Here is a 24,438-nt window from a genome sequence, read left to right on the forward strand (position 1 = left end):
TGAGCTAATTGTTATACCTCTCTGGGACTCAGTTTCCTTTTCTGTAAAATGAAGGGTCTGGACTAGGTGACCTCTAAAAGGCCCCTTCAAGCTCTAAATCTGTGAGCCTACAGTCTGCTTAGAGACACACACAATTCCAAAGTTACACAGTGCGACAGCAAGATACGTTCACATACACATACAAGGATACAATAATCATCCACACACTCACACAGTCATATGTCTGCTCCGGGACAGCAAGATCTGGGTTCAAATGCTGCCTTTGACATGGACTAGCTTTAGAAGAATAGGTGAGTCTCTTGATTTGACACCTTTGACACACCTACTAAGACATAAAACACAATTCACTTAGTCATACATACTGCACATACCTGGCACACATAGTAGGTGCTTAACAAACTGACTGACTGACGTTGACACAGTGGGACATATATACAAATGCCAAACAATTCTGACAAATTCTGACCCAGACCTCAGGAGAAGCAACATGATACAGGGAAAAGAACACTGAATTAATTTGGCATCAGGGGACTTGGATGCAAAACCTCTCTCTTTCACTTATTTCTGTGATGGGAGGCATTGTATTTTTCAGGGGCTTCTTCTACCCTTGAATGTCTGGGAAATAAGGAACTTGGAAGGGCCAGAAGGAGGATGAACAAGGGTAAGGACATGGAAACAGAGGCCTCATTCTATTCTTGGGCCTTTCTCTGAAACACTCCTCACAAAGAGAATGCTCCACTCTGATGATGGCGGCAGACAAGAGTCAAGGAAGCAAGGAGGGGAGAAGGGACAGAACTCCACCTTGCAAATCCAGGGATCATTTCCTTTAGAAATGAGGAGAGTGAACAGTCTTTCCCTCTGATGGGTTTGCTGTCCCCATGTCTCTTTGATGGTGGACATGGTTCACCTGTTTTTATGACAGTCACTTGACCTGTCTGTCCCACTAACAGACAACTGTCTGTCACTGTCTATCTGGCCCTTTGCCATTTCTATTGGATCACAAGAAGGCAACTGGGAGAGTGGGTAGGGAGACCTCAGTCAGCTGTGGGTTGGCCCAGAAGGCCCCTGAGGTCTCTTCCAGCCCTGAGATCAGAGAACACACAGGGACGAGTCAGAAGCAGCCATGGGGCATGCACTGTCTCTTTGGCTGACTGGCCCTGATGCCCCTCCAAGCTCAGCAGAGATGATGCTGGGGGCAGACGGGAGGCAGGGATTCTGCTCCAGCCAGAGGGACAAGGAACTGTCCAGCCAAGGCTGCCAGAGCTTCTGAGACCCAGCATGCCAGGCCCCATCCAGCCTCCTCGGAGCAACAGTCTATACGTGTTTGACCCAGGCTGTGAAAGGAGAAAAGAAATGCCCTAAGAGAAGCTTTCCCCAAACAGCAGCCACATCTCCCAGCCCAGCCTGGAGCAGCAAATACAGTCCAATGGCGGCCCCTGCTGGCCATCAGGCAGACAGCTGCTTCCAGGTTGGCCCAGCACCATGGTCTGCTTTCTCCAATTCAGGCAGCCACAGGGAAGGGCAGGACGACAGTGGGCCAGAAATAGGGACATATGTATGGTGATACGAGCGGAGGAACAGCCAGATCATGACTATGCCTACAGGACAAGCTGATGGCATCCCAGCAGGACAGGTGGATGGTGGTCAAGTGAATGACCCAGCCAGAGGGCCTGTCAGCAAGCAGGCAGAAAACATTCCAAACAGTGGGACAACAGTGACCACAGCCTGGGGACAAGAGGAGACAGAAGGACAGTCTCACACAGCAGATTGAAAATAATGACATCAGATAGCCAAGCAGATGGAGGGCCAGACAGAAGGACAGGCCGGCAGTGACTTAGGAAGACAGATCGGCAGCACTAATGACTTCCATTCGCATAGAAGATGCTGTAGAGGTGGCCCAAGGAATTGTCTGCTGGACTTGGAGTCGGGAAGATCTGAGTTCAAATCCTGCCTCAGACACCAGTTGCGTGTGAGTGACTTCACTGCCATCAGCTGTGGTTTCTTTATCTATAAAAAATAAAGATGATAATAGCAGGAGGATCAAAGGAGATCAAATTTGTAAAGTGCCCTTAAAGCAGCATATAAATGCAAGTTGTTGTTGCTGTTATCAGAGACCTGGGTCTGGAGTCATAAAAACTTAGGCTCCATCCTGGAGTTGGTGTGACCAGGGCCAAGTCACTTGCCTCTCAATGTCCCCAGACAACTTTCTTAGGCTGCAAATATGCTGGTAGAAAGGAGTTCCATATGCATGCATGAAATACAGGTCTGGTTTGTTTGTTTGTTTGTTTGTTTGTTTGTTTTTAAAAGAAATAGCTTAAGCTTTCTCAGAATGTATTGTATACATTATCTCAAAGCAACCCCATGAAGATACCGTCTCGCTTTATAGAAGACACTGAGGCCCAGAGAGATCAAGAACGAACTGCTCGTTCTCATACAACTAGTTAGTGTCAACAGCAGGATTGGACACCACACCTTCCTCTCTCTAGGTTCAGCACTCAGGCTACTATGTCATGTTCCCTTACAGTGACAGACGGACAGTGATCATGTTAAAAGAACCAATGGACAATGTCCCTAGTAGCAAGAGAGGTGAGCAGGGTAGTCATCAGAGAGACAGACCAACCACGATCAGAGAGGCTAGACAAAGGGATAGATGATGGTCTTCCTGACAGAGGGATGAGCAGATTGTTCCCATTAAAATAGTGGGTGGGACAAGAACCAAAGGGTTCCTGAAGGAACGTTCTATCCAACTTCAGGTGAAGTGATGGACCTAGAGTGCAGGTAAAAGTATCCTTCTTTCCTTACTTCCTTCTTTCTTTCCTTCTATCCTTCCTTCCTTCCTTCCTTTCTTCCTTTCTTCCTTTCTTCCTCCTTCCTTCCTTTCTCCTTCCTTCCTTCCTTTCTCCCTTCCTTCCTCCTTCCTTCCTTCCTTTCTCCTTCCTTCCTTCCTTTCTCCCTTCCTTCCTCCTTCCTTCCTTCCTTCCTCCTTCCTTCCTTTCTCCCTTCTTTCCTCCTTCCTTCCTTCCTTTTTTATTTCCATCCTTCCTTCTTTCCTTCCTTCTATCCTTCCTTCTTTTCTTCAAATATGACTAATGAGGGATTTTGTTTTGCCTAACTGTATACATGTGTGTGTATACACACACACACATATATATGCATATACATATATATACATAATATATGTATATTTATAATGGGCTTTGTATTTCATGCCTTCCCAATGGATGGGGGGAGGAAGAGGAGGGAAGGAGAGAATTTGGAATTGAATATACAATAAAATTGAATTTTTAAAAAGAGGTGGATATTTTCAACAAAGGAAAAGACAGGCTATTGACCTTTTGGGTCAGAGAGCTAGATATACACTGTCCTATTTTGAAGAAGAAAGTGGGCAGCTGACTAAAAGAACATGGTGAGTGGTCACTGAGTAAACCTGGCATGTACACCATGCTATGATAGGGCAGGAAATGAGCTACTCATATACCTTAGACAGAAAAACAATAATCCAGACCAGTCCAAACCAGTCTTTCAAATTTGCCTCTGGTTCTCATAAATGAGCCATATGAGTGATGATAACTAACACAAAAAAAATATTATGAACCTCTAGCACCCACATTATCTATGTCAGACAATATAGTCCCAATAAAGTAAGAAGGTAGAGGCCATTAACACTGGAAAGTATCCCTGCATTTTGTACCAGGGACTTGGGATCAATCAATACTGTCACTTGGAAGCACCTGTAAGAGGATCTAAGCCCACTCTTACAAAGATATTTTGAGGATTAAATAACTTATGCAAAGCATTTTGCAAACCGTTAAGCTTTATTACTAAGATTGCCTTTTCCAGGATAAAAAACCTCATCTCCTTTAAATGGACCATAAACTTATTTGGGTCCAGTACTATTTGTACTTTTATCTTTGTCAAAGGCAGCAGCTATCCGAGTCCCACTATGCTGAGGCAACATGGGGCAGTGACCTTAGACAATCCCAACCCTTGATCTGCCCTCACAGTTTGCCCTAGGTTCATTTTTCTGATGTTGTCTGTCTCCTCAGTAGGGATACTAGGTTCCCAGCTCTTCAATTGTACCCCACCTTATATTTCTGAGAAACAGCTGTTTGGCAGGGAATAAGGCAGGAAATTACCCAGCTTTCCTAAATCCCCCTACAAACAATATAAAATAACACCTCAGAGAAAACTTTGAGGAACAGAAATAATTTAAAGTCAGGTAAAACAGTTGTCCACCTAAGACAGCTCCAGAGGGAATTAGGAAAAATGACCTCCTGGGGTGGTAGTTTGACCTTTGAAGTGCAAATACCTCCAGGCAGATACTGCAGAATCAACAGACAACAAGGTGGGGACAGCTATATTGATTGGGTGGCAGCCTCAGGGACTCACAGACAGTGTGGCAGTTGGACAACTGATCTGAGGAAAATTGCAGGGCCCTTCACAGGTGCACTGACCAAATGGGTCCTGGGCTCTAGCTGTGTGGGCAAGAAGGAATGAGTATCCACTTGGAAAAGCAGTTGCAGGGAGCAGGGCCCCCACTGGCTGTGGGCAATCACAGAGTCCCTGATTTTGGTTCCAGAACAGGGAGGTGATCTGAAGCTTGCAGCTATGGGAGAGACTACAGGGAATGTGAGCGACTACAGGGAATGAGAGCATTTTTGATGATAGCATTGCAAGGGGCCCTGGTCATAGCTCAGGGGCAAAGGGGAATATCTGAAGTGAACCCCTTAGATAAAGTTCAGAAAGTGAAAGCACAAAAAACCTGAAGTTTAAGATATCTTGCATACTTCAGGACTACAGCCTAACTTTAAAGCCAAGATTATGAATGAGCTGCCAAATAATAATAATGAGTATGCAAAAGAGAAAGAACCCAACCATAAAGAGCTCCTGTGGTGATGGAGAAGATCTGGGTTCGAACTCAGAAGAAGCTAGTGAAATTAAAACAGCTACTTCTGTCTCAAAGAAAAAAAGCAATATGGTCACTGTTTTAAGCCTAAAAATAGCAATATGGTCACAAGCCTGAAAAGGGTTTTTGGAAAAGCTTAAAAAGAACTTTAAAAATCAAATAAGAGAGGCTAAGGGAAAAAAAATAGGTTAAAAAAGAAGAGTAATGCAAGAAAATTATGAAAAGAAAGTCAACCAATTAGAAAAAAAGATGTTAAAATTTATGGAAGAAAATAACTCCTTAAACATTAACTCCTTAGAATTGGGTGAGGGAAAGCTAATGACTTCACAAGATAAACAAGAAATAATAAAACAAAAGCAAAAGAATGAAAAAGAATGTGAAATTTCTCATTAGAAAAACAACTGACCTGGGGAATAGATCAAGGAGAGACAATATAGGAATTGTTGGACTACCTGAAAGTTGTGATCAAAATAAGAATCTAGACACTATATTTCAAGAGATTAATGAGGAAATTACACCAAAGTTTTAGAATGAGAGGGTAAAATAGAAATAGAAAAAAATATCTACCTGGAAGAGATCCCAAGATGAAAACTCACAGGAACTTCATAGCTAAGTTTTGAAGCTCTGAAATCAAGGGGAAAATATTATAAGCAACTAGGGGGGAAAAACAATTTAAATACTATGGAGCTATAGCCAGGATAACACAAGATTTAGCAGCTTCTACATTAAAAGACCAAAGGTCACGGAACAATATATTTTGTAGAACAAAGAAACTGGGCTTACAACCAAGAATAATTTACCCAGCAAAGCTGCCTGTTATCCTGAATGGGAAAAAATGAATATTTAATGAGCTAAAGGACTTTCAAGTATTTGTGAAGAAAAGACCAGAACTAAAGGGAAATTTTGACCTACTAGACTCAAGAGAGACATATGAAGGTAAACATTAAAGTAAAGAACTTAATAAGGTCAGAAATGTTATCTGTAATTCTTAAGAATGTTATCAAATTTTTAAAAATGTTATCATTACTTGGGTAATTTGAAAGAGCATACATAGATAGAAGCCTTGGGGTTGAATTGAGTATGATGGGATGATCTTTAAAAAAATAAAATTGGGGGGGGGGGGGGGGAGGCCACTAGAGCACTGTCCCTGGAGTCAGGAGGACCTGAGTTCAAACCCAGCCTCAGACACTTGACATATTTACTAGCTGTGTGACCTTGGGCAAGTCACTTGACAACAATTGCTTTGCCTTTCCTCTCTAAAAAAATTTTAAGTTAAATGGGATAGGGAGAGGTAACATAAAGCAATTGTTTCATACAAATGAAGTGTGAATGGAATGACTGTTGCCAGGAACAGGGGTGCGGATGGGGGAGAATTGGTAGTGCTGAAACCTTATTCTCATCAGAACTGTGTTAAAGAGCAAATAACATATGCATTAAGAAGAGTATAAAAGTCTTCTTATAGGGAAATAGGAGAGCAAGGGAATAAGAGAAAGGAGGGACTATTAGAAGGGTGGGTAGATTCAGGAATAGGAAGATAAGGGGAGAGAATAAGGCAGAAATTCTTAGAAGGGGTGTGGATTAGAGAGACAGTGGTTAGAAGTCAATTGGATGTTTGAGGAGGAATAGGGTAAAAAGAGAGGGAGAAAACAGTGAGAAAAGTAAGATGGAGGGAAATGCACAACTAGTAACTATAGCTTTGTGAATGGGATGAACTCACTTATAAAATAGAAACAAATAGCAGAATGGATTTAAAACCAGAATCTAACAAAATGTTGAGGTTCTCGGGTTTGTTTGGATTTTTTTTTGCTTTTTTTTTTGGAGGGGGGAGGGCCAGGCAATTGGGGTTAAGTAACTTCCCCCAGATTACTTAAGGATTGCCCAAGGATTTGAATTCAGGTCCTCCTGACTCCAGGGCTGATACTCTATTCACTCCCGCCATGTAGCCACCCCAACAATATGTTGTTTACAAGAAATACATTTCAAAATGAGAGATACACATAGAGTAAAAATAAAGGGCTGAAGTAGAATTTATTATGCTACAGCTGTTGTAAAAAAAAATCGGGGGTAGCAATCACGATCTCAGACAAAGTTAAAGTTAAAATAGATCTAATTAAGAGAGATAAGCAGGGAACTACATTAAGATAAAAGGTACCATAGATAATAAAGCATATCAGTACTAAACCTATATGCAACAAATGTTATAGCATCCAAATTTTTAAAGGAAAAGCTAAATGAATTACAGATGGAAATAGTAAAACTATAATAGTGGGGGAATTCAAGCTTCCCTTCTCAGTGATATATTTGGAAAACCTTAGAGATCAAACTAAAAAGTTAATTGAAACAATTAGTAATTTTAGCAAAGCACCAGGATATAAGATAAATCCTCAGCATTTTTATATTTAACACCAATAAAGCCATGCAAGAAGAGATAGTAAGAAATATCCCATTTAAAATAACTGAAGACTTGGGGAGGCCAGGTAGCACAGCAAGTAAGAGCACTGCCTCCAGTGTCAGAATGACCTGGGGATCAAATCCAGGTTCAGATACTTAGCACCACACCCAGAAATAACCTTGAGCAAGTTACTTAACCCTGATTGCTTTAAAAAAAAAATAATTGAAGACTACATAAAATACCTCTGAGTTTATGTTCCAGGACAAACCCAGGAACCACATGAACATAATTCTAAAACCCTTTTCATATAAATAAAGTCATTAAGTAATTAGAGAAATATTGAATGGTCATGGATAGGCAGAGTCAATATAATAGACATGACAATTCTACTAATCTACTTATTCAAGGTCATCCTAATTAAAGTATCAAAAAATTATTTTATTGAGCTAGAAAAAATAATAAAATTCCTTTGAAAGATAAAAAGGCCAAGAATATCAAAAGAATTAATGGAGGGAAATGTAAAGGAAGGAGGTATAGCAGTATCAAATCTCAGTCTATATTATAAGGCAGTAATTATCAAAACTATCTGGTAACTGGCTAAGAAATAAAAAGGTTGATCAGTAGAACAGAGGAAATATTATAGTAACCTTGTGTTTGACAAAAGTAAAAATTTAAGCTTTGGGGAAAAGAATACACTATTTGGTAAAAAAAAAAAATGTTGGGAAAATTGGAAAGCAGTCTAGCAGAAATTGGGTATAGATCAATATTTTATACGATTTACCGAGATAAGGTCAAAATGGATATGTGACCTAGACAGAAAAGGAAATATAAGAAAACTAAAAGAACATGGAACACATTACCTATCAGATTTATGGTTAGGAAAAGAAATTATGAATAAACAAGAGATAGCACTGTGAGAGGTAAAATGGATAATCTTAATTACATTAAATTATAAATGCTTCATACAAATAAAACCAATGTGGCCACAACTAGAAGGAAAGCAGAAAATTGGAGGGGAAATTTTATAGACAGTTTCTCAGATAAAGGTCTTGTATCTCAAATAAATAGAGAACTTTGTCAAATTTATAAAAATATGAATCATTCCCCAATTGATAAATGGTCAAAGGATATGAACAGGCAGTTTTTTAATGAAGAAATGAAAACTATATACACTGAGATAAAATTATTTAAATCATTATTTATTAGAGAAATTAATATTAAAAATTAATTGTTTTAAATTTTTAATAATTTTTAAATTATTAAGATAATCATCTCACACCTATCAGATTGGCTAAAATGATAAAAGGGGAAAATGACAAATACTGGAAGAAATGTGGAAAAATTGAGATATTAATACACTGTTGGTGGAACTGTGAAGTGATTCAACCATTTTGGAGAGCAATCTGGAATCAAGCCAAAAGAGTTGTGAAGTTGTGTATACCTTTTGACCCAACAATACCACTATTAGGTCTGTTTCCCAAGGTGATGGGGAAAAAGAGAAAGGATTTATTTGCTCTAAAATATTTATAGCAGCTTTCTTCGTGGTGGCAAAGAACTGAAAATCGAGGAGATGCCCATCAATTAGAGAATAGCTAAACAAGTGGTGGTATGATGTGATTGTGATGGAATACTATTGCACTGTAAGAAATTATGAATTTATTGATTTTAGAAAAACATGGAAAGACTTCCATGAAATAATGAAGAGTGAAATGAGCAGAATCAGGAGTAGCAGTAAGATTGTTCAAAGCGTAATTGTGAACAACCAAGTTATTCTGAGTATGATAAATACTCAAATCAACTATAAAGGACCTATGAAGGAAGATGCCATCCACCTCCAGAGAAAGACCTGAGAAACAGAACTACACAGAGTATGGTTTTACATGTATTTCTAAATCTACATCAAATGGTAGCCTCCTCTGGTGTGGGGTGGGGAGAGAGGGAGGGATACAGTTCAGAATTTTAAAAATAACAAAAATCCCAACTATGAATGATTCTGCTCTTCTCAGCAACACAATGATCCAAGACAAGTACAAAGGACTCTTGAAGGAAAATGCTATCCACATCCAGATTAAGAACTGATGGACTTGGAATGCAGATCGAGGCATATTTTTTCCACTAACTTTATTCTTTCTCATGGCTTTATTTCCTTTTGATCCCTTTCTTCTTTCATATCTGTGATGAATATGGAAATATGTTTTACATGATACCACATGCCAAACTGCCTGCCATTTTCAGAAGATGGGAAGGGAAGGGAGAAGAAAAAAAATGGAACTCAAAATCTGGTAAAAATGAATGCTAAAAAATTTCTTAATATATATTTTGGGGGAAATAAAATAATGTTTAAATTTTAAAAGCATAAAAATAAAGAGAAAATTTTTTTTATTTTTTTTAAAAGAAACATCTCTTTGGGAATTTAGTCCCCCATCAGTGGGAAAGGAAACACATTGTACCCAAAGTACAGACATGATGCCCAAAGTATAGACATTAATCAGACACTTTTATTCCCACACAGAAAGGGAACACTGAGCAATGAAGAATCATAGAGTGCTTCTACTCTGTTAAGAGGCTCCTTGAAACCTCTAGAACAGGATTGATTATTAGTTATTTTAAATTCTAACTCCAGGGTCAGCTATGTAGTGTAGTTGATAGAGCATTAGCCCTGGAGTCAGGATGAACTGAGTTCAAATCTAACCTCAGATGCTTACTGTGTGACCCTGGGCAAGTCACTTAGCCCTGATTGTTTCCAAATTTAAAAATAATTAAAGATCAAAAAAAAAAAATTCCAGGAGCAGCTAGGTGGCACGGTGAATGGAGCACCAGCCCTGGAGTCAGGAGGACCTAAGTTCAAATCCAGCCTCAGACATTTAACACTTACTAGCCATGTGACCTTGGGCAAGTCACAACCCCAAATGCCCTGCTTTCCCCCCTCCAAAAAAGAAATGAAAAAAGATTGTAGAGACCATCAAGTCCACCCCCAACCTCCATTTCAGAGATGAGGAAACTAAGACTCAGAAAGATCAAGTGTCTTCCCAAAGGTCACACAGATAAAAGTATCTGAGATATGATTCAAATCCTGCTCTTCTGAGCTCCTGTAATGGAAATGCAAATTTAAAGATCTTCCCTGCCCTTAGGCCCTTTAATAGGCTTAAGAGACTCTGAGAACCTTCCTTGATTTGAAAATATACTCTGGCTCCTAATAGGCTGAATGTGGTCACATGGAGCCTGTGGCAGGAGGCTTGGTTTTCAGGAATGCCCACACCTTGATGCTGTGTGATTGGGCAGTGGGTCAAGAGGGTGGTTACATTCCCTGACCCAGGAGAAGGCTATATAATACCTGGTGTGAGGCTTTGCTTTGGGGCTCACTTTGAGAAGTGTTTTGTGATTTGATCAGATGAGATTCTGGGAGGCCGTTGTTGGGAGCCCCCCAGCTTTGAAAAACCCAGATGTTGATGGTAACTGTGATTTGGTATGGATGTGGTGGTTGGACAGTTTGGAGACCTATCTGCTTGATCTGTTTCTCTGTCTTGATAATTCTGTCTGTATACTCTGAAGTTCAGGGTGCTGACCTTTTTCCCCTGAACTAAGTAGACAATATATGTTTGACTGATTAAAGTAAGCTTGTTAACCCATTTTGAGTTGCTTTCCTTTATCAAAGCAGATCCGGGAACCTGTGTTGGCAGCCACCCTGGGGACACTGGGGTGCTTGCTGTTATGGCTCCAAGACTAGCTCTTACTCTGTTGTGTCATCAAATGAGATATTTGTGAAGCACTGGATTTGCTGTATAATCATGAGCAAGTTATTGAAGATATTAGTGTCTCAGGGTTTCCATCTTCAGACAGAGGATAATGCCTGCTCCTCCTTGGCCTCTGTGACTGTAGAAAGGAAGTAGGTGCTCACAGAGATGGGCAGGGCTGTCACAGAGCAGGGTAAGGCCAAACTTTGCTCCTTCTCTGAAGGAGCTTTGGGCTCCATAGCCAACATTTCCTCTGGTCTTTTTCAAGCAATTTTCCTTGACTAGGCCCAAAGGAAGACAAGGAAGAGGAGGAGGAAAAAAAAGAAGGAAGAGAAAAGAAAGAAGAGAAGGAGGAAAAAGGGAGGAGAAAGAAGAGGAGGCTGAGAAGGAAGAGGAAGAGAAAAAGGAAGAGGAGGTAGAAGAGGGAAAAGAAAAGAAGGAGGAAGCAAACAAGCAATATTTATGTAACATTTTTAAGTTCTCAAAACACCTTGCATGGTAATGTCCATTGGTTAGAAAGCTATCCCTGAAGCCAGAAAAGCCACTTATACCTGGCTGTGTGACCCTGGGCAAGTCATTTGGATTCTCAGTGCTCTAGGCAACAAAGACTAAATGACAGGAGTAGTGCCAATTTGCTGTGGGAAAGGGATTTTTCTTTACCAGAGAAAGCAGGACTCTAATTCCTGTCCCCTCACATATGACAGCTAATTTAGCCTCCTATCAATCCTATGAGGTAGGTACTACAGGATTTTAGCCTCATTTTACAGAAGGAGAAACAGAAGTGCCCTTCCCACGGTCCCCCAGCTTACAAGTATCAGAAGCAGGATTTGAACCTGGGTCTTTCTGATTCCAGTGGCTCCCTTAGCTGGGCATCCTTTTCCCGTTAGCTGTCGGCCACTAGGGAAACTAGCTCAGTTTCTCACTCTGTCTTCTGAGGTACATGGGCTCTAAAGAAAAGATGAAACAGCCTCTGAGTCAGACTTTATCTTAGCACATTAAAAGCTTGCTCAGCAAACTACCAGGATCCATCGCTGGGTGTAAAGCTGAGAACATAGTTAAGAAGCAATAACCTTTCTTCAGGGAAAACTAAGTTCGACTCACTGTCAGCTGTGGTTGCTGCGTCAGTCGAGTTTTGCTTAACTGTTTTTCTTTGTTATAAGGGACAGTTCTGTGGTGAAGTTTAGAGGAGGTTTATTGGGAAATAACTAAAGTGTAAAAAGGACAAAAGAAAAGCCCACAGTCACCATGAGTGCCGGGCTCCATCCTTCCCTCTGTCCCTGGAACAGCCCATCCCAGTCAAGCCCAGCTGTCCCTACAATCATCCCCCTTGTTTTTAAAGAACCTGCCCCATCTCCTTTTACCTACTCATGCTAAAGCTTAACAACATACCTCCTCATTCTTCACCCTCCCCCATCTTAGAAAATTCATTCTTATCATTAACCTCAGTCTTCCCTGCTGATCTCCAGATCTTTAGTGTATCTCAGAAAGAGTAAAGGATTAGGGGCGGCTAGGTGGCATAGTGAATAGAGCACCAGCCCTGGAGTCAGGAGGACCTGAGTTCAAATCTTACCTCAGACACTTAAACCTTAACTAGCCATGTGATCTTGGGCAAGTCACTTAACCCCAATTGCCCTCCAAAAAGGAAAAAAAAAAAAAACAAAAGTAAAGCATTATTTGAAATCCAAAGACCTGAGTTGACTCTGCTGTTTACTACCTAGGTAGTCTTGAGCAGGCAGCTAGATGACTCAGTTTGGTGTCGAATCAGGAAGATCTGAGTTCAAATCCAGCCTCAGACACTTACTAGATCTGTGACTCTGGGAAAGTCACTTGACCCTGTTTGCCTCCAACCACTAAAGAGGGAAAGACAGTATATTTGCCAAGAAAACCCCACAAACGTATCACAGGCATCGGGAAGAGTCAGACACGGGTTGAACAACTGAATAACACCAGCAAATCTTCAATGAGTCATTGAAACTCGAACCCTCGATTTCCTCAGCTGTAAAATGAGTGCCTTGAAGTGCATCACAGAAGCAGCATTGGAAGACACTCCCTTCTGAATCCCACTCATTTTATAGACAAGAGAACCAAAGCCCAGCAGCCTCCTTAAGGTCACAGAGGTAGGAAGCATCAAAACAGGTCTGGAACAAAGGTCTTCTGACACCCCAGTCAGTGCTTTTTTCCAAGATGTGCCCCCCCATCTCTAAATCTTTCCCAGCCCCAAATTCTATGACCTCACCAACCATCAAAGAAGGAAAATTCCCATGATGTTGCCCAGTGAGACTTCCATCTTCTAATAATTCAGATTATTCATTTATTCCTAAACTCTTAGAATCCATTCATTGCCTAAGGCTCCATTTACCCCCTCAGTGATTTCCCTGAAGAATACACCCCTTTTCTACATGTGTTAGAAACTGTATTTTTTTATTTGTGGCCTCAGTATTTAATATACTGCATACCACATAGTAAACATTTAATAAATGTCATTTAATTCACTGGTTACAGACCATTGTTCATCCCTCTATTCATTCAGCAAGGTTTGATGAAACATCAGCTCTAAGCACAGCCCAGGACTGGGGACCAGGGGGGTTCTGGGGCCGGCTTATACCAGCCAGACCCAATTGTTCAATTTTCATTGTGAGCATTCACACCTCAGAAGGCATCAAACACTACAATTCAGAGCTTGAGTTATTGTTCTGTTGGTTGACTTGAGAAATGGTAATAATGTAGACTAAATTTAAAAGCATGTGTTTTGCACATTTTAGAGAGTTAGTTGTTAAACATTCATCATCACATTCTTGTCTGACTATCCACCTTCAAGGAGTTTCTTATTTCAATAGCGAAGCAAAACTGATATAAAATTCAATTCAATTCTATTCCATTCCATAAACATTCACTAAGTAATTTCTATAGGTGTGCCAGGTACTGAGGATATAAAAATAAAACCCCTGCCCTCAAAGGGTTTACATTCTACTACTTATATTCTAGAAGAAATAATCAAGGCTACAAAGGAGATTCTGGAACCCAGAGCAAACTGCATGAAAAGACCATTGAAACAAACTTTTTTAAAGATGAATTCACACAGGACCAGTTGAATAGGAAGGGATGATACTTAAAAGGTGAAATTAAGAGGTGAGAAAGGAATATAATGAGAGGAGATGGGGAGAGATAGAATGGGGTAAATTATCTCATATAGAAGAGGCAAGGGATAACTGTCACAATGGAGGGGAAGAACAGGAAGGCAAAATGGAAAGGGTCAACCTTATTCTCATTGAATTTGGCTTAGGGAGGGAATGACATACACACTAAATAGGGTATCTCACCCTACAGGAGAGTAGGGGGGAAGGGGATGAGAGGAGGGATGATGGAAGGGAGGGCAGGGGGGGGGAGGGAAGTTGGAAGCACGCACTTTTGAAAAGGGACAGGATCAAAGTAGAGAATAGAACACGTGGGAGGTGGGATAGGATGGAGGGAAATATAGTCAGTCTTTCACAATATGTCCATTATGGAAATGTTTTGCATAGCTACACATGTACAACCTATATTGAATTGCTTATCTTCCCAGTAAGGGTGAGTGACGAGGGAGGTAGGGAAAGAATCTGGAATTCAAAGTTTTAAAATCAAATGTTTAAAATATATATACATTATTATTATTATTATTATTATTTTACATGTAAGTGGGAAATAAGATATACAGGCACTGGGGTATAGAGATCCACCATGACCTACTGGAAAATTGGAGGAGGCAGGAGGGAAGATATGGGAGAGAGCAGATTGGGGGAGGGGATCTGCAGTGGGATCACTGTTTTGGGGTGGTGGGTAGAGGAAAATGGGGAGAAAATTTGTAACTCAAAATCTTGTGGAAATGATGTAAACTAAAAAATAAAAACCTTTTAAAAATTAAAAAAAAAGATGAATTTAGTTGAAGTTGAGATGGGAAAAGGAGAGAAATCTTGGCCCCCATTGGGGTCTAAGACTCCATTAGGGAAGACCTAGATCACCAAGACATTGAGCCCCAGAGGCAGAGTCCAAAGGTAACTTTGAGACCATTGCTTAGCTAGGGAAGGAGAGAACAGAACTAGGCTGGAGAGATACTCACCTGGGTCACATCTGCCAGGATTGTGAGGCACCATCTGGTAGCCTCCTATTTCAAGTAATTATTCTTGATAACTAGGTGCTAAGCTGAAGTGTTGTCAGTGCTCTCTAAATTTCAGAGCCTTGGGCCAAAGCCCTGGTTGTTGCAACCTGGTTACAGCTCTAAAAAAAAAAAAAAACTTTAAATAATCAGCAAGTTCAAAATAATAATCTGCTTTTCCTTCATGCCTGGCAGGTTGTCAAGTATGACAAATGATGGGAATAATCAACTGTAAAGGGCTTGTTGGGAGACAGGCACACTAATATACTGTTGTTTAAGCTATAAGCTGGTCTGGTGGTCCAAAAGAAATTCAGAACTATGTTAAGTAGAGTGAGGCTGACAACTTTGTGCCACGCTGCCTCACTTAAATCCAATTCGTGCCCAAGTCATGACATTACCCCTTCTGTCATTGGTTCTCTTCCCAAACGAAGGATGAATAACAACAATAACAAAAAAAGTGACTAAAACATCCATACCTTCTGACCCAGGCACATCATGGCTAGGTATAGACCCTAAGGAGATCAAAGATAGAAATAAAGGACCTAAATATTCTGCCAAAAAAAATATTTTTAGCATCATTTTCTGTGGTAGCAATGAACTTGGAGAAAACCTTGATATCTATCAATTAGGGAGTGACAAAGCAGATCGTGATACAGGAATGGAATGGGAGAGGACTGTATTATGAGAAACAATGACTGTGAAGGATGCAGAGAAGCAAAGAAAGCCTCCTACTAACTAAAGGAAAATGAGAAACGAAGAATCAAGAAAATAATGTACACAATGGCTATGGCAATGAAAATAGAACAGAAAAAAAAAAAGTCAAAATTGAAGGCTGTGCCATTGTAATGAACAAACCTGCTTCTGAAAAGAGATATGAGAATGTGCCTCCCATCTCTTGGTTCTTCTAGACCGTGTGACTTAGGTTAACCGCTCTGCCCTCAGCTTCCTTATATGAAACCTGAGAGATGATATCCAAGGTCCCTAGATCTAGGACTCTATGGCCCTTTTCTACAGAGGTGGAGGACTATAGGTAGAGAACAGTGTATATAATGTAGAACTCAGCTAATGTGTAGGTTATTTTTATTAAATTGTTTTTCTTTTATCTCTCTTTTTTAATTGTCAGTGATAAGGGATAGCTCTGAATGAGAAAAGGGAACAGAATGTATTTGAAAATAAGTGATACAATAATTAATGTGGAAATATGCTTAATATGATTATATATGTATAGACTATATCAGATTGCATGCTGTCTTGGGGAGAGGGGGAGAGAGAGAAAGGGAAAGATTTGGAACTTGAAATCTTATAAAAGTGAAAGTTGAAAACAAAAAAATCTTAAAAAGCAAACAAAAGAAAAGAAGTGATACAAAAATGAGATCTTAAAACAAATGAAAAGAAAAGCAATGAATATGGAAATAAGTTTTGCATGACTTCACATGTATAATGAGTATCATATTCCTTGCCTTCTCAATGGGATGGGGATGTGGCAGGAGGGAGGGAGAGAATTTAGAACTGAAAATTTTTAAATGAACATAAAAATGTTTAAATGTTAAATGATGCATATAGGAAAAAAAGAAAAGAAAGTCAATGAGGCAAGGGTAAATATGGAAGCCTGGAAAGTCTAACACATCTATTCTGCTGTGATTTATACTTCAGTGTAGAGTAGCCCTATCCTAGAAGATGTAGACTGAGTTCATAGGTCTTAGACAACAAAATCAATGCTTGCTACAACATTAATTATAACTATTATTATCAGTATATATTCTCCTTTAATGTCATCCTCCAATACCTCATTGTGTCATGGACTTGACCTTCAACTCTCTAAGGCTCTATCAGCAAAACTCAAATTCTAGCAGGTCCTACCAACCATGAAAGGCTTAGAACATGGGCCCAGTAATATCAGTCAGGTCTGCCCTCTCAGGACTTGCCTAGCTAAGTCTGGAAAGGATAGTCACCAGAAGGCTGATCACCACAACATGAAAAATTTTGCCCATAGCTAGACGGGGGATATAGTGATGCATATGGAAATCAGGTAGACCTGACTTCAAATCCTGACCCACACACTGGCCGGATGACCCTGGGCAAATCAATGAACATCTCTCTTAGTTTCAGTTTCCTCATCTGCAGGATGAGGATAATGACGGTGGTTGTAAGGATCAAATGAGATAACATATGTAAAAAGCTTTACAAAAACATAGCTCTATATAAATGCTTGCTAGTATTATGATCTACAAAGGTGAGAAAGGGCGGTAATAACAGACATTGGTTTAAAGAGGACTCACATTGGAAAAACCATGTTTTTAAATAAGAAATAAAGACAAACATAGTATAAATTTCACCTAAAACCTGAGGAATACAGATTTAAGATGGAGCCCAGTGAGGCTGGCTGACAAGTGAAGATTCCTTAGGAAAGGTGAAGATGAAAGACAGAGAGGGTCAAAGGACATTCATGTAGAGGCAAGGGAAGGCACAAGCAATATCATAGAGAAAATAATTGAAGCTGTCTGGGGTTGGGGTAAGGGGCAGTGAGGAGTAGAGTTTGTGTAAGTTTGGAGATTTAAGTTGGGACCTAGAATGCTAATATACTAAGTTTGGACATTAACCTGTGGTAGCAGCAGCAGCAGCAGCAGCAGCAGCAGTAATAGTAGTAGTAGTAGTAGTAGTAGTAGTAGTAGTAGTAGTAGTAGTAGTAGTAGTAGTAGTAGTAGTAGTAGTAGTAGTAGTGAAATGAAGTACAATAGAGGCAGCAGCGGTAGTGGTAATAGTAGCAGCCTTAGTAATAGTATTAGCAATGGTAATAGAAGTAGTAGTAGTAATAGTAGTAAAAGTACTAATAGCAGGGCGGCTAGGTGAGTAAAGCACCGGCCCCAGAGTCAGGAGGACCCGAGTTCAGTTCCTGCCTTAGACACTTAACACCCACACACAAAAAAAAAAAACTAGCCGTGTAACCTTGGCCAAGTTACTTAACCCCAAATGCCCTCCAAAAAGGCCAAAAAAAAAAAAGTACTAATAGTAATAGAACTAGTAATAGTGATAATAGAAGTAGTAGTAATAGCAGTAGTTGTTACAATAGAAGTGATAATAGTAAAAGAAGTAGTAGTAGTAATAATAAAAATAGTAGCAGTAAAATGAAGTATAATAGAGATAGTAGTAATAGTAGTGGGGCAGCTAGGTGGTGTAGTGGTGAATAGAGCACTGGCCCTGGAGTCAGGAAGACCTGAGTTCAAATCCAGTCTCAGACACTTAACACACTTACTAGCTGTGTGACCTCGGGAAAGTCACTTAACCCCAATTGCCTTGCCTTCCCCCCTCCAAAAAAAAAAGTGATAGTAGTGCTAGAAGTAGCAGTAATAATAGTATTAGATTTAACAGTGGTACTAGAAGTAGTAGTAAAAATAACAGAAGTAGCAGTAGTGGTAATAGAAATAGTCATAGTAATAATAGTAATAGTAGTAACAATAGAAGTAGTAATAGTAATAAAAGTAGTAGCGGCAATAGAAGCAGTAATACTCATAGAAATAGTAGTAGTAGTGAAATGACGCACACTAGTAGTAGTAGTAATAGAAGTAGGAGCCGAATTTATACAGTTAGCATTTATATGGTATTTTAAGGCTTTGAGCAGTTCTTTGTATACCTTTCGAAGGCATCTATGTGCCATAATTGATAGCATGCCAAGGCTATAGTCAGGGAGAACTGAGCTGAAATTCACCCTTGTCACTCACTACCTATACGACCTTGGCAAGTCACGTAATCACCGTCTGCTTTCGTTTCCTCGTCTATAAAAAGAAGATATTAGCAGCTCTTCCTTCCCGGGGCTGTTGCTAGGATCAGATGAGATAATATTTGTAAAGTTCTTTGCAAACACTGAAGTCATGGTCACTTCATTCAGTCTTTGCAACCGCCCTGGGAGGTGGGGTTATTACTATCTTCCTTTTATAGATGAGGACACAGAGGCTGACAGTTCAGTCACTGACCCAGGATCACACAGCTAGTAAGTGTATAAGGCAGAATGTGAACTCGGGTCCTCCTGACTCCAGTCCCAGTACTCTGTGCTTACTGCAGCATCACCTCACTGCCTCTCCAGGTGGTGGAAAATCATCGAATGTCTTCAAGCAGGGGAGTAATATGAGTAGAACCCATGAATTACGGAATCTCAGTCATGAAAGGGGCTCTCAGGGGTCATTTAGTCCAATGAGCATCTAAACCAAAGTTTCTTTTATGATATCCCTAGCAACGGCCAACCAGCCACTGGATGGAGATTTTCAGCAAGGGAGATGCCCTAGCCCTGAAAACTCCCCATTCTGCCTTGGGGTGGCTGTAAAAATATTTCCCAAAAAGTAAGATGTAGCATGCTCCAACAGGTACATTAGAGTACAGTCCAGCCTTGGAGTTGGGTTCAAGTTCTGCCTTTGATACATACATCCTTGCTGTATGACCCTGGGCAAGTTCCTTACTCAGGGCCCCACCTGCACCTCTCTACAAGTTGCAGAGAAAGTGCCTTGGCAGAGGGGTTTTCTTTATACCAACGAAATCCCAGATCTAGTCCCTTCCCCTTCCTACATTAAGCTACATAGTTCTGCTCGTACTTCACTCTGCCTCAGTTCAAAGAAGTCCTCTCAGTTTGCACTTAAACTGTCCATTTCAACATTTCTCATGCTGCCTTTCACATACCTTAAGAGGTTTTAGCCATTGTCCAGTCAATAGATGGACACTCCTAAGGATGCATTTCCTAACAGTTGTAACTATAGCTGGGTGAATTCCCCATGATTGGTGTTGATGAGTGGAGGCTGGAAGGGACCTTCATCTCCAGAGCTGCCAAACTCATGATGTAGCCCAAACCAGATTAAAGTGTAATTGGGAAATGTTTAACGAAACAAAAACACAAAAGCAGTAATGTCACTTTGTGATTTTCTAAGTCAACATGTAGCCCCTCATCTGTTTCCATTTGAATTCAATCTAGTTCACTTCCTATTTTTCAAAAGCCCAGAGAGGTGAAAGTGTTTGTCCAAAGGGAGCCTCTAAGGTCCCTTCCAGCTTTGAAATTCTATAACCCAAAGGAAGACACGTGCCAGTGAGTCAATCAGAATTTATTAAGCACCTATGTTCTAGGCACTGGGGATACAAAGGCAAGAGCGCTAGCCCTGCTCACAGTCTAATTGGGGAGACAACGTGCAAACTACATACAAACCAGATATACGTAGGATAAATGGAGGGTGGGGGAATCATAGAGGAATGGCCTGCAGATGGACCTGAAGGAAGCCAGGGAAGCCAGGAAGCACAGATGAGGAGAGAGAAAGCTCCAGGAATGGGGGACAATCACAGTTAGATCTGGGAGAAGGAAGGTCCTTTTCAAGAAGCACTCAGAAGGCCAGGGTAACTGAAAGGGAGTAAGATATTAACAAGACTGGAATGTTAAGAAGGACCTGGGTCATGAACGGTTTTAAAAAGTCAAACAGAGGATTTTATATTTGATCCCGAAGGTCATAGGGAGCCCCTTACTGAATAGGAGGGTGTTGTGATCAGACCTGCATTTTAGGGAAATCAGTGTCAATGAAATATTTTGTAGGAGAGACCCAACATCTGTGAAGATTTGAGAAAAAAGACCCCAGAAAAAAGACACTTCACTTTCTGTAATTTTGGATCTCATTCTAGACACGCCCTGTGTCTAACACAACAGTAGCCCCCAGGGAGGGAACGATATTTGTGTTGTGGTGAAAGACAGTGATGGAGAGGTAGTGATGATGGATGGTGGTGACAGAGGGGAAAGATGGTCATTATTTTTAGTCAATCATGATGGCGGTGGTGATAACCAGTGATTCCAGTCAGCAGCAATGGCAAGTGGTAATGGTACCGGTGACAGCTGGTGATGAAGGCTGGCAATGGAAAATGAGTGGCGACAATAGACAATAGAGCCAGTAGACGGTAACAGTTGGCTAGTCAGCAGTGATGGGTAGCAGAGATAGCCTGTGATGACTTTTGGCTTCAGCAGCTGACAATGACAAGTAAGTGGTGACAACAATAGTAAGTGGTGGAGACAATAGATGGTAGCAGAGGTGACAGTCAAGAGTGATGTGCAGTGGGTACAACTGGAAATGATGGTTGGTGATGTGAGTCAGGCAGGATGGATGAAAGTGACCGTCAGTGGGAAAAGTCAATGATAATGAAGGCACTGACGGTAACAGCACCAGTGACCAGTAGATGGTCATCTAAGGTGATGGTGGTGATGAAACTGACAGGTGATGAAAAGTAGATGATAACAGGTGAGGGTAATGGTGGAAGTTGATGGTGTTGGCTGCCAATGATGACAGATAGATAGACAGGCAGACAGATGGATGGATAGATAGATATTATTAAGCCCTTACTCTCTCAGGCACTGTGGTGAGTGTTGGGAATAGAAATACAATTATCCTTTCCATATCACAAGGATTGGCACCCCAATGATCTGGAAAATCCATGTAAAAATTTTTGGCCCTCCCTTCATACTAAAAGAAGTCTAATTTTTTTATGGGGGTTTACGGTACCTTAATGTAAAATTTGAGTCATTTGGTCATAGGCTCTGTGTTATCTGCTGGCCTTCATATGTCATCTGTGGCTTCCATAAAGCTCCCCAAAACATCTCATTTAATTTCTTATACCAATCCACAATATGTCAAAACCATGATGCGGAAAGTCATGCTATGGAAGGGATAACTGTACAGATAGCCCTTTACCTCAAGTTTACGTTCTAATGGAGGAAGACAAAACAAAGCAGAGCTGGAAATAAGAGGAGAGGGGGAAGGCCACTGGTGAGAAGGTAGGAAATCTGAAGAGGGACTCAAGTTCAGATTGAAATGAGGGTAGCTGGGGCCCCTCATGGAATGATAGTGCAGGCTAGAGACTCACCACTCAGTAAAGTAGCCTTCACAGAGGCAGAATCTCCAGGGTGGGCAGGTGATAGTTTATCAAGCTTATACTGGTGATAAACAGAGGTGACAGTTCTATTTGTACAGAACTTATAAAATGTTGTAAAGAGCACCCCTCAACACAATGTGGTGACTGAGGTAGTGAAGGACTTGGAGTCAGGAAGACCTGAATTCAAATCCAGCCTCAGACACTTAATGCAAATCACAACTTTTCTGAGCTTCAGTTTCCTCATATTTAAATAGGGAACTCTCAGGCCCCATTCAATGCTATATCTATGATCCTATTATCTGGGGCAGGTACACCTGGTGGTGAACAGCTGTTGACAATCACTGATAGTCATCCTATATGGAAAGAACCAGAGGCAATAAATAGTTGGTAGTGATGGAGGGAGTTAAAGGTGTTGACAGCTGGTGGTGATGATAGAATCTTAATTCGATGAATTAGTTTCCAGATGGGAAACAGGCTCCCGACATGCCAAGGAGGGAAATGGATTGTGCTGTGTCAGCTAAGGGACAGTAGAAGATGGAGGGAGCTGACATCAGCCCTTCCTTAGGAGCACCAAGAATCCTGTGGGGAATTAGGAGCCTCTAGGAAGTCAAGAAGCAGTAGGCAAACCAGGGTGTAGCACCAAGAGGTGGGAGCAGGAAGATGGCATGACGATACCCTGAGGATCCAGCAGAACTTGTTGGGCAGGAAGTGCCAACATCATGAGCTTCTGGGCCAAGAGGGAAGGCAGATATAAAACACCCGGATTCCCAGAGCTTATGTTTTTATAATAGAAGGGCTGGTCCCAGCCACACCCCAGGACCAATTTGTTGAGTCAGCCTCAAGTTCCAAAGATGAAATCTCTAGTCTCCTTTAAGAGTCAGTTTAAACATTCCCTTCTGAATGGAGGCTGGTAGCAATGACTGGCAATGGAAATTAGTGGTGACAATAGAGCCAGTAGACAGTAAGAGTTGGGTAGTTAGTCATGATGGATAGCAGAGATAGCCTGTGATGACTTTTGGCTTCAGTAGTTCACAGTGACAAGTCAGTGGTGACAACAATATTAAGCGGTGGAAACAGTAGATGGTAGCAGAACTAACAGTCAACAGTGATGTGCAGTGGGAACAACTGGAAATGATGGATGGTGATACGAGTCAGGAAGGATGGACACAAGTGACCGTCAGTGGGAAAAGTCAATGATAATGAAAGCACCAATGGCAACAGCCACCAATGACCAGTCGATGCATACCCTCCCCCAAACTACCTTGCATTCTCTTTGTGCAGATCTTGTGTATGTGTCAGCCTTCACTATAATCTATGCTCTTTGAGGACAGTGATTGTTTCACTTTGTCAGCACCATGGCTGGCCCAGAATAGGAATTTAATAAATGGATGGATGGATGGATGGATGGATGGATGGATGGATGGATGGATGGATGGGTAAGTGGATAGATGGTTGGATGGATGGATGGATGGAGGGAGGGAGGGAGGGAGGGAGGGAGAAAGGGAGGGAGGAAGCTATTTTCTTAAGGCTAAGTGAAAACTGGGTGAACCCTGAACATTCCTGGGCTGCTCTGCATTGTCTGCTCATCCACACATTATCATCTAACATGTACTCAGTAGATAATGCTTTGAACCAGTCACAGACACATAATCAGACACATAATCACAGTATGTTGGGATAAAGAGAACTCAAGAGATAATGAAGCTGATGCCCCAATCTCTCCCTGAAGATAACTGTGCCCCACAAAGGCTCTCCAGCGGTCCCTTTCTAAAGCCTCAACCTAGTAGAGGTACTCAGGAGCTCAAGCTCACAGTTTTACTCCTCAAGCTAGTTCCATATCCCTGCCTGCTCTAAGTTTAACAACCTGTGCTTTTGGTCATAAGGGGAAACCTTGTAAGAATGGCTGCCTCAGTCAATCCCCAGTGCTAGGGGCCTGGGTTAGAGTCAGCCTACTATAGACATTGAGTTAGGAACTTCATCAGGGTGACTAGCGTTTTGTCCTATGGCGCCAAAATTTAGAGAGCAATAAAAGTGCCAGCCTAGGGCATGGCTCCTCCAGCTGGCAGACATTCCAACTGAGGTCCTCCCCAGCTGACCAGTCATAAGATTGGGCTTGGTGGTCTTGAGACGACCATGACAGTTTTCCCTTAAAGGAGACTGTAGTTTACAGAATCTATGCATAAAACCCAATTTTTAATTAATTAAGTTAATTAAGCCTCATGGTCTCCCATTAAAGGAAGCTATAAACTTATAGAACATACTTATGGAAAAATAATGACAATAATATTTTTTGAAAGTTAGTACAACTAGGGGTGGCTAGGTGGTGCAGTGAACAGAGTCCTGGAGTCAGGAGGACCTGAGTTCAAATCCAGCCTCAAACACTTAA

General features: G+C 41.0%; 1 long non-coding RNA gene across 2 annotated transcripts in view; it reads right to left on the reverse strand.

Moving 5' to 3' along the window:
- Positions 1 to 15,058: 15,058 nt before the first annotated feature.
- The window catches only part of LOC138148722 (uncharacterized), a 16,930-nt gene continuing 7,550 nt past the window's right edge, over positions 15,059 to 24,438 (reverse strand). For both annotated transcript variants that reach the window (XR_011165133.1, XR_011165134.1), the window contains exon 4: positions 15,059 to 15,286. This is a non-coding gene — a long non-coding RNA (uncharacterized lncRNA). The remainder of the gene's footprint in view (positions 15,287 to 24,438) is intronic.

Source organism: Petaurus breviceps, unplaced genomic scaffold (assembly GCF_028583685.1).
Source record: "Petaurus breviceps papuanus isolate PSGF00001 unplaced genomic scaffold, PetGlider_PUasm1.0 90825, whole genome shotgun sequence".
Classification (NCBI taxonomy): Eukaryota; Metazoa; Chordata; class Mammalia; order Diprotodontia; family Petauridae; genus Petaurus; species Petaurus breviceps.